We start from the raw sequence: 11955 nt of genomic DNA, 5'->3' as shown, positions 1-11955 counted from the left end.
GCATAAAATACAATATAAATACAACAGTTTATCCATCATATAAAACGAATGATAGCAACCAGTGTGAAAGTTATGGTCATTTCTACGTTCCGGGCAACCTAGGCTTCACTCTAGGCCGTTGTTCCGCCAGTTCGAATAGTTAGGGCCTAAGAAGTGAACGCCAGAAGCATAAAATACAATATAAATACAACAGTTTTTCCATCATATAAAGCGAATGATAACAACCAGTGTGAAAGTTATGGTCATTTCTACCTGCCGGGCAACCTAGGCTTCACCCTAGGGCGTTGCTCCAACAGATTGAATAGTTAGGGCCTTAGAAGTCAACGCCCGAACCATAAAATGCAAAAAAAATACAACAGTGTTTCCATCATATATCAGGAATAATTGCAATCAGTTTGAAAGTGATGGCCAATTCTACGTTCCGGGCAACCTAGGCTTCACTCTAGGGCGTTGCTCCACCAGATCGAATAGTTAGTGCCTTAGAAGTCAACGCCAGAACCATAAAATACAATATAAATACAACAGTTTTTCCATCGTATAAAACGAATAATTGCAACCAGTATGAAACTTATGGTCATTTCTACTTTCCGTGCAACCTAGGCTTCACCCTAGAGCGTTGCTCCAACGGCTTGAATAGTTAGGGCCTTAGAAGTCAGCGCCCGAACCATAAAATGCAAAAAAAATACAGCAGTGTTTCCATCATATAACAGGTATAATTGCAACCAGTTTGAAATTGATAGCCAATTCTACGTTCCGGGCAACCTAGGCATCACTCTATTGCGTTGCTCCACCAGATCGAATAGTTAGTGCCTTAGAAGTCAACGCCAGAAGCATAAAATACAATATAAATACAACAGTTTTTCAATCCTATAAATGAATAATTGCAGCCAGTATGTAACTTATGGTCATTTCTACTTGCCGAGCAACCTAGGCTTCACCCTAGGGCGTTGCTCCAACGGATTGAATAGTTAGGGCCTTGGAAGTCAGCGCCCGAACCATAAAATGCAAAAAAAATACAGCAGTGTTTCCATCATATATCAGGAATAATTGCAACCAGTTTGAAAGTGATGGCCAATTCTACGTTCCGGGCAACCTAGGTTTCACACCAGGGCGTTGCTCCACCAGACCGAATAGTTAGTGCCTTAGAAGTCAACGCCAGAAGCATAAAATACAATATAAATACAACAGCTTTTCCATCGTATAAAACGAATAATTGCAACCAGTACGAAACTTATGGTCATTTCTACTTTCCGTGCAACATAGGCTTCACCCTACGGCGTTGCTCCAACAGATTGAATAGTTAGGGCCTTAGAAGTCAACGGCCGAACCATAAAATGCACAAAAAATACAACAGTGTTTCCATCATATATCAGGAATAATTGCAACCAGTTTGAAAGTGATGGCCAATTCTACGTTCCGGGCAACCTAGGCTTCACTCTAGGGCGTTGCTCCACCAGATCGAATAGTTAGTGCCTTAGAAGTCAACGCCAGAACCATAAAATACAATATAAATACCACAGTTTTTCCATCGTATAAAACGAATAATTGCAACCAGTATGAAACATATGGTCATTTCTACTTTCCGAGCAACCTAGGCTTCACCCTAGGGCGTTGCTCCAACGGATTGAATAGTTAGGGCCTTAGAAGCCAGCGCCCGAACCATAAAATGCAAAAAAAATACAGCAGTGTTTCCATCATATAACAGGAATAATTGCAAACCAGTTTGAAAGTGATGGCCAATTCTACGTTCCAGGCAACCTAGGCTTCACTCTAGGGCGTTGCTCCACCAGATCGAATAGTTAGTGCCTTAGAAGTCAACGCCAGCAGCATAAAATACAATATAAATACAACAGTTTTTCCATCGTATAAAACGAATAATTGCAACCAGTATGAAACTTATGGATATTTCTACTTGCCGAGCAACCTAGGCTTCACCCTAGGGCGTTGCTCCAACCGATTGTATAGTTAGGACCTTAGAAGTCAACGCCCGAACCATAAAATGCAAAAAAAATACAACAGTGTTTACACCATATATCAGGTATAATTGCAACCAGTTTGAAATTGATGGCCAATTCTACGTTCCGGGCAACCTAGGCATCACTCTATTGCGTTGCTCCACCAGATCGAATAGTTAGTGCCTTAGAAGTCAACGCCAGAAGCATAAAATACAATATAAATACAACAGTTTTTCCATCGTATAAAACGAATAATTGCAACCAGTATGAAACTTATGGTCATTTCTACTTTCCGAGCAACCTAGGCTTCACCCTAGGGCGTTGCTCCAACGGATTGAATAGTTAGGGCCTTGGAAGTCAGCGCCCGAACCATAAAATGCAAAAAAAATACAGCAGTGTTTCCATCATATAACAGGTATAATTGCAACCAGTTCGAAATTGATTGCCAATTCTACGTTCCGGGCAACCTAGGCATCACTCTGTTGCGCTGCTCCACCAGATCGAATAGTTAGTGCCTTAGAAGTCAACGCCAGAAGCATAAAATACAATATAAATACAACAGTTTTTCCTTCGTATAAAACGAATAATTGCAACAAGTATGAAACTTATGGTCATTTCTACTTTCCGAGCAACCTAGGCTTCACCCTAGGGCGTTGCTCCAACAGATTGAATAGTTAGGGCCTTAGAAGTCAACGCCAGAAGCATAAATTACAATATAAATACAACAGTTTTTCCATCGTATAAAACGAATAATTGCAACCAGTATGAAACATATGGTCATTTCTACTTTCCGTGCATCCTAGGCTTCACCCTACGGCGTTGCTCCATCAGATTGAATAGTTAGGGCCTTAGAAGTCAACGCCCGAACCATAAAATGCAAAAAAAATACAACAGTGTTTCCATCATATATCAGGAATAATTGCAACCAGTTTGAAAGTGATGGCCAATTCTACGTTCCGGGCAACCTAGGCTTCACTCTAGGGCGTTGCTCCACCAGATCGTATAGTTAGTGCCTTAGAAGTCAACGCCAGAAGCATAAAATACAATATAAATACAACAGTTTTTCCATCGTATAAAACGAATAATTGCAACCAGTATGAAACTTATGGTCATTTCTACTTTCCGTGCAACCTAGGCTTCACCCTAGGGCGTTGCTCCAACGGCTTGAATAGTTAGGGCCTTAGAAGTCAGCGCCCGAACCATAAAATGCAAAAAAAATACAGCAGTGTTTCCATCATATAACAGGTATAATTGCAACCAGTTTGAAATTGATGGCCAATTCTACGTTCCGGGCAACGTAGGCATCACTCTGTTGCGTTGCTCCACCAGATCGAATAGTTAGTGCCTTAGAAGTCAACGCCAGAAGCATAAAATACAATATAAATACAACAGTTTTTCCTTCGTATAAAACGAATAATTGCAACAAGTATGAAACTTATGGTCATTTCTACTTTCCGAGCAACCTAGGCTTCACCCTAGGGCGTTGCTCCAACAGATTGAATAGTTAGGGCCTTAGAAGTCAACGCCAGAAGCATAAATTACAATATAAATACAACAGTTTTTCCATCGTATAAAACGAATAATTGCAACCAGTATGAAACTTATGGACATTTCTACTTTCCGAGCAACCTAGGCTTCACCCTAGGGCGTTGCTCCAACAGATTGAATAGTTAGGGCCTTAGAAGTCAGCGCCCGAAGCATAAAATGCAATAAAAATACAACAGTGTTTCCAACATATATCAGGAATAATTGCAACCAGTTTGAAAGTGATGGTCAATTCTACGTTCCGGGCAACCTAGGTTTCACTCCAGGGCGTTGCTGCACCAGACCGAATAGTTACGGCCCAAGAAGTCAACGCCAGAAGCATAAAATACGATATAAATACAACAGCTTTTCCATTGTATAAAATGCATAATTGCAACCAGTATGAAACTTATGGTCATTTCTACTTTCCGTGCATCCTAGGCTTCACCCTACGGCGTTGCTCCATCAGATTGAATAGTTAGGGCCTTAGAAGTCAACGCCCGAACCATAAAATGCAAAAAAAATACAACAGTGTTTCCATCATATATCAGGAATAATTGCAACCAGTTTGAAAGTGATGGCCAATTCTACGTTCCGGGCAACCTAGGCTTCACTCTAGGGCGTTGCTCCACCAGATCGTATAGTTAGTGCCTTAGAAGTCAACGCCAGAAGCATAAAATACGATATAAATACAACAGTTTTTCCATCGTATAAAACGAATAATTGCAACCAGTATGAAACTTATGGATATTTCTACTTGCCGAGCAACCTAGGCTTCACCCTAGGGCGTTGCTCCAACCGATTGTATAGTTAGGGCCTTAGAAGTCAACGCCCGAACCATAAAATGCAAAAAAAATACAGCAGTGTTTCCATCATATAACAGGTATAATTGCAACCAGTTTGAAATAGATGGCCAATTCTGCGTTCCGGGCAACCTAGGCATCACCCTACGGCGTTGCTCCAACAGATTGAATAGTTAGGGCCTTAGAAGTCAACGCCCGAACCATAAAATGCACAAAAAATACAACAGTGTTTCCATCATATATCAGGAATAATTGCAACCAGTTTGAAAGTGATGGCCAATTCTACGTTCCGGGCAACCTAGGCTTCACTCTAGGGCGTTGCTCCACCAGATCGAATAGTTAGTGCCTTAGAAGTCAACGCCAGAACCATAAAATACAATATAAATACAACAGTTTTTCCATCGTATAAAACGAATAATTGCAACCAGTATGAAACTTATGGTCATTTCTACTTTCCGTGCAACCTAGGCTTCACCCTAGAGCGTTGCTCCAACGGCTTGAATAGTTAGGGCCTTAGAAGTCAGCGCCCGAACCATAAAATGCAAAAAAAAATACAGCAGTGTTTCCATCATATAACAGGTATAATTGCAACCAGTTTGAAATTGATAGCCAATTCTACGTTCCGGGCAACCTAGGCATCACTCTATTGCGTTGCTCCACCAGATCGAATAGTTAGTGCCTTAGAAGTCAACGCCAGAAGCATAAAATACAATATAAATACAACAGTTTTTCAATCCTATAAATGAATAATTGCAGCCAGTATGTAACTTATGGTCATTTCTACTTGCCGAGCAACCTAGGCTTCACCCTAGGGCGTTGCTCCAACGGATTGAATAGTTAGGGCCTTGGAAGTCAGCGCCCGAACCATAAAATGCAAAAAAAATACAGCAGTGTTTCCATCATATATCAGGAATAATTGCAACCAGTTTGAAAGTGATGGCCAATTCTACGTTCCGGGCAACCTAGGTTTCACACCAGGGCGTTGCTCCACCAGACCGAATAGTTAGTGCCTTAGAAGTCAACGCCAGAAGCATAAAATACCATATAAATACAACAGCTTTTCCATCGTATAAAACGAATAATTGCAACCAGTACGAAACTTATGGTCATTTCTACTTTCCGTGCAACATAGGCTTCACCCTACGGCGTTGCTCCAACAGATTGAATAGTTAGGGCCTTAGAAGTCAACGCCCGAACCATAAAATGCACAAAAAATACAACAGTGTTTCCATCATATATCAGGAATAATTGCAACCAGTTTGAAAGTGATGGCCAATTCTACGTTCCGGGCAACCTAGGCTTCACTCTAGGGCGTTGCTCCACCAGATCGAATAGTTAGTGCCTTAGAAGTCAACGCCAGAACCATAAAATACAATATAAATACAACAGTTTTTCCATCGTATAAAACGAATAATTGCAACCAGTATGAAACATATGGTCATTTCTACTTTCCGAGCAACCTAGGCTTCACCCTAGGGCGTTGCTCCAACGGATTGAATAGTTAGGGCCTTAGAAGCCAGCGCCCGAACCATAAAATGCAAAAAAAATACAGCAGTGTTTCCATCATATAACAGGAATAATTGCAAACCAGTTTGAAAGTGATGGCCAATTCTACGTTCCAGGCAACCTAGGCTTCACTCTAGGGCGTTGCTCCACCAGATCGAATAGTTAGTGCCTTAGAAGTCAACGCCAGCAGCATAAAATACAATATAAATACAACAGTTTTTCCATCGTATAAAACGAATAATTGCAACCAGTATGAAACTTATGGATATTTCTACTTGCCGAGCAACCTAGGCTTCACCCTAGGGCGTTGCTCCAACCGATTGTATAGTTAGGGCCTTAGAAGTCAACGCCCGAACCATAAAATGCAAAAAAAATACAACAGTGTTTACACCATATATCAGGTATAATTGCAACCAGTTTGAAATTGATGGCCAATTCTACGTTCCGGGCAACCTAGGCATCACTCTATTGCGTTGCTCCACCAGATCGAATAGTTAGTGCCTTAGAAGTCAACGCCAGAAGCATAAAATACAATATAAATACAACAGTTTTTCCATCGTATAAAACGAATAATTGCAACCAGTATGAAACTTATGGTCATTTCTACTTTCCGAGCAACCTAGGCTTCACCCTAGGGCGTTGCTCCAACGGATTGAATAGTTAGGGCCTTGGAAGTCAGCGCCCGAACCATAAAATGCAAAAAAAATACAGCAGTGTTTCCATCATATAACAGGTATAATTGCAACCAGTTCGAAATTGATTGCCAATTCTACGTTCCGGGCAACCTAGGCATCACTCTGTTGCGCTGCTCCACCAGATCGAATAGTTAGTGCCTTAGAAGTCAACGCCAGAAGCATAAAATACAATATAAATACAACAGTTTTTCCATCGTATAAAACGAATAATTGCAACCAGTATGAAACATATGGTCATTTCTACTTTCCGTGCATCCTAGGCTTCACCCTACGGCGTTGCTCCATCAGATTGAATAGTTAGGGCCTTAGAAGTCAACGCCCGAACCATAAAATGCAAAAAAAATACAACAGTGTTTCCATCATATATCAGGAATAATTGCAACCAGTTTGAAAGTGATGGCCAATTCTACGTTCCGGGCAACCTAGGCTTCACTCTAGGGCGTTGCTCCACCAGATCGTATAGTTAGTGCCTTAGAAGTCAACGCCAGAAGCATAAAATACAATATAAATACAACAGTTTTTTCATCGTATAAAACGAATAATTGCAACCAGTATGAAACTTATGGTCATTTCTACTTTCCGTGCAACCTAGGCTTCACCCTAGGGCGTTGCTCCAACGGCTTGAATAGTTAGGGCCTTAGAAGTCAGCGCCCGAACCATAAAATGCAAAAAAAATACAGCAGTGTTTCCATCATATAACAGGTATAATTGCAACCAGTTTGAAATTGATGGCCAATTCTACGTTCCGGGCAACGTAGGCATCACTCTATTGCGTTGCTCCACCAGATCGAATAGTTAGTGCCTTGGAAGTCAACTCCAGAAGCATAAAATACGATATAAATACAACAGCTTTTCCATCGTATAAAACGAATAATTGCAACCAGTATGAAACTTAAGGTCATTTCTACTTTCCGTGCATCCTAGGCTTCACCCTACGGCGTTGCTCCATCAGATTGAATAGTTGGGGCCTTAGAAGTCAACGCCCGAACCATAAAATGCAAAAAAAATAAAACAGTGTTTCCATCATATATCAGGAATAATTGCAACCAGTTTGAAAGTGATGGCCAATTCTACGTTCCGGGCAACCTAGGCTTCACTCTAGGGCGTTGCTCCACCAGATCGTATAGTTAGTGCCTTAGAAGTCAACGCCAGAAGCATAAAATACAATATAAATACAACAGTTTTTCCATCGTATAAAACGAATAATTGCAACCAGTATGAAACTTATGGTCATTTCTACTTTACGTGCAACCTAGGCTTCACCCTAGGGCGTTGCTCCAACGGCTTGAATAGTTAGGGCCTTAGAAGTCAGCGCCCGAACCATAAAATGCAAAAAAAATACAGCAGTGTTTCCATCATATAACAGGTATAATTGCAACCAGTTTGAAATTGATGGCCAATTCTACGTTCCGGGCAACCTAGGCATCACTCTATTGCGTTGCTCCACCAGATCGAATAGTTAGTGCCTTAGAAGTCAACGCCAGAAGCATAAAATACAATATAAATACAACAGTTTTTCCATCGTATAAAACGAATAATTGCAACCAGTATGAAACTTATGGTCATTTCTACTTTCCGAGCAACCTAGGCTTCACCCTAGGGCGTTGCTCCAACGGATTGAATAGTTAGGGCCTTGGAAGTCAGCGCCCGAACCATAAAATGCAAAAAAAATACAGCAGTGTTTCCATCATATAACAGGTATAATTGCAACCAGTTCGAAATTGATGGCCAATTCTACGTTCCGGGCAACCTAGGCATCACTCTGTTGCGCTGCTCCACCAGATCGAATAGTTAGTGCCTTAGAAGTCAACGCCAGAAGCATAAAATACAATATAAATACAACAGTTTTTCCTTCGTATAAAACGAATAATTGCAACAAGTATGAAACTTATGGTCATTTCTACTTTCCGAGCAACCTAGGCTTCACCCTAGGGCGTTGCTCCAACAGATTGAATAGTTAGGGCCTTAGAAGTCAACGCCAGAAGCATAAATTACAATATAAATACAACAGTTTTTCCATCGTATAAAACGAATAATTGCAACCAGTATGAAACTTATGGACACTTCTACTTTCCGAGCAACCTAGGCTTCACCCTAGGGCGTTGCTCCAACAGATTGAATAGTTAGGGCCTTAGAAGTCAGCGCCCGAAGCATAAAATGCAATAAAAATACAACAGTGTTTCCAACATATATCAGGAATAATTGCAACCAGTTTGAAAGTGATGGTCAATTCTACGTTCCGGGCAACCTAGGTTTCACTCCAGGGCGTTGCTGCACCAGACCGAATAGTTACGGCCCAAGAAGTCAACGCCAGAAGCATAAAATACGATATAAATACAACAGCTTTTCCATTGTATAAAATGCATAATTGCAACCAGTATGAAACTTATGGTCATTTCTACTTTCCGTGCATCCTAGGCTTCACCCTACGGCGTTGCTCCATCAGATTGAATAGTTAGGGCCTTAGAAGTCAACGCCCGAACCATAAAATGCAAAAAAAATACAACAGTGTTTCCATCATATATCAGGAATAATTGCAACCAGTTTGAAAGTGATGGCCAATTCTACGTTCCGGGCAACCTAGGCTTCACTCTAGGGCGTTGCTCCACCAGATCGTATAGTTAGTGCCTTAGAAGTCAACGCCAGAAGCATAAAATACGATATAAATACAACAGTTTTTCCATCGTATAAAACGAATAATTGCAACCAGTATGAAACTTATGGATATTTCAACTTGCCGAGCAACCTAGGCTTCACCCTAGGGCGTTGCTCCAACCGATTGTATAGTTAGGGCCTTAGAAGTCAACGCCCGAACCATAAAATGCAAAAAAAATACAGCAGTGTTTCCATCATATAACAGGTATAATTGCAACCAGTTTGAAATAGATGGCCAATTCTGCGTTCCGGGCAACCTAGGCATCACCCTACGGCGTTGCTCCAACAGATTGAATAGTTAGGGCCTTAGAAGTCAACGCCCGAACCATAAAATGCACAAAAAATACAACAGTGTTTCCATCATATATCAGGAATAATTGCAACCAGTTTGAAAGTGATGGCCAATTCTACGTTCCGGGCAACCTAGGCTTCACTCTAGGGCGTTGCTCCACCAGATCGAATAGTTAGTGCCTTAGAAGTCAACGCCAGAACCATAAAATACAATATAAATACAACAGTTTTTCCATCGTATAAAACGAATAATTGCAACCAGTATGAAACATATGGTCATTTCTACTTTCCGAGCAACCTAGGCTTCACCCTAGGGCGTTGCTCCAACGGATTGAATAGTTAGGGCCTTAGAAGCCAGCGCCCGAACCATAAAATGCAAAAAAAATACAGCAGTGTTTCCATCATATAACAGGAATAATTGCAAACCAGTTTGAAAGTGATGGCCAATTCTACGTTCCAGGCAACCTAGGCTTCACTCTAGGGCGTTGCTCCACCAGATCTAATAGTTAGTGCCTTAGAAGTCAACGCCAGCAGCATAAAATACAATATAAATACAACAGTTTTTCCATCGTATAAAACGAATAATTGCAACCAGTATGAAACTTATGGATATTTCTACTTGCCGAGCAACCTAGGCTTCACCCTAGGGCGTTGCTCCAACCGATTGTATAGTTAGGGCCTTAGAAGTCAACGCCCGAACCATAAAATGCAAAAAAAATACAACAGTGTTTACACCATATATCAGGTATAATTGCAACCAGTTTGAAATTGATGGCCAATTCTACGTTCCGGGCAACCTAGGCATCACTCTATTGCGTTGCTCCACCAGATCGAATAGTTAGTGCCTTAGAAGTCAACGCCAGAAGCATAAAATACAATATAAATACAACAGTTTTTCCATCGTATAAAACGAATAATTGCAACCAGTATGAAACTTATGGTCATTTCTACTTTCCGAGCAACCTAGGCTTCACCCTAGGGCGTTGCTCCAACGGATTGAATAGTTAGGGCCTTGGAAGTCAGCGCCCGAACCATAAAATGCAAAAAAAATACAGCAGTGTTTCCATCATATAACAGGTATAATTGCAACCAGTTCGAAATTGATTGCCAATTCTACGTTCCGGGCAACCTAGGCATCACTCTGTTGCGCTGCTCCACCAGATCGAATAGTTAGTGCCTTAGAAGTCAACGCCAGAAGCATAAAATACAATATAAATACAACAGTTTTTCCTTCGTATAAAACGAATAATTGCAACAAGTATGAAACTTATGGTCATTTCTACTTTCCGAGCAACCTGGGCTTCACCCTAGGGCGTTGCTCCAACAGATTGAATAGTTAGGGCCTTAGAAGTCAACGCCAGAAGCATAAATTACAATATAAATACAACAGTTTTTCCATCGTATAAAACGAATAATTGCAACCAGTATGAAACATATGGTCATTTCTACTTTCCGAGCAACCTAGGCTTCACCCTAGGGCGTTGCTCCAACGGATTGAATAGTTAGGGCCTTAGAAGCCAGCGCCCGAACCATAAAATGCAAAAAAAATACAGCAGTGTTTCCATCATATAACAGGAATAATTGCAAACCAGTTTGAAAGTCATGGCCAATTCTACGTTCCAGGCAACCTAGGCTTCACTCTAGGGCGTTGCTCCACCAGATCGAATAGTTTGTGCCTTAGAAGTCAACGCCAGCAGCATAAAATACAATATAAATACAACAGTTTTTCCATCGTATAAAACGAATAATTGCAACCAGTATGAAACTTATGGATATTTCTACTTTCCGAGCAACCTAGGCTTCACCCTAGGGCGTTGCTCCAACAGATTGTATAGTTAGGGCCTTAGAAGTCAACGCCCGAACCATAAAATGCAAAAAAAATACAACAGTGTTTACACCATATATCAGGTATAATTGCAACCAGTTTGAAAGTGATGGCCAATTCTACGTTCCGGGCAACCTAGGTTTCACTCCAGGGCGTTACTCCACCAGACCGAATAGTTAGTGCCTTAGAAGTCAATGCCAGAAGCATAAAATACAATATAAATACAACAGCTTTTCCATCGTATAAAACGAATGATTGCAACCAGTATGAAACTTATGGCCATTTCTACTTTCCGTGCATCCTAGGCTTCACCCTACGGCGTTGCTCCATCAGATTGAATAGTTAGGGCCTTAGAAGTCAACGCCCGAACCATAAAATGCAAAAAAAATACAACAGTGTTTCCATCATATATCAGGAATAATTGCAACCAGTTTGAAAGTGATGGCCAATTCTACGTTCCGGGCAACCTAGGCTTCACTCTAGGGCGTTGCTCCACCAGATCGTATAGTTAGTGCCTTAGAAGTCAACGCCAGAAGCATAAAATACAATATAAATACAACAGTTTTTCCATCGTATAAAACGAATAATTGCAACCAGTATGAAACTTATGGTCATTTCTACTTTCCGTGCAACCTAGGCTTCACCCTAGGGCGTTGCTCCAACGGCTTGAATAGTTAGGGCCTTAGAAGTCAGCGCCCGAA

Source organism: Calliopsis andreniformis, chromosome 11 (assembly GCF_051401765.1).
Source record: "Calliopsis andreniformis isolate RMS-2024a chromosome 11, iyCalAndr_principal, whole genome shotgun sequence".
Taxonomy (NCBI): domain Eukaryota; kingdom Metazoa; phylum Arthropoda; class Insecta; order Hymenoptera; family Andrenidae; genus Calliopsis; species Calliopsis andreniformis.
This window is presented reverse-complemented; position numbering follows the sequence as displayed.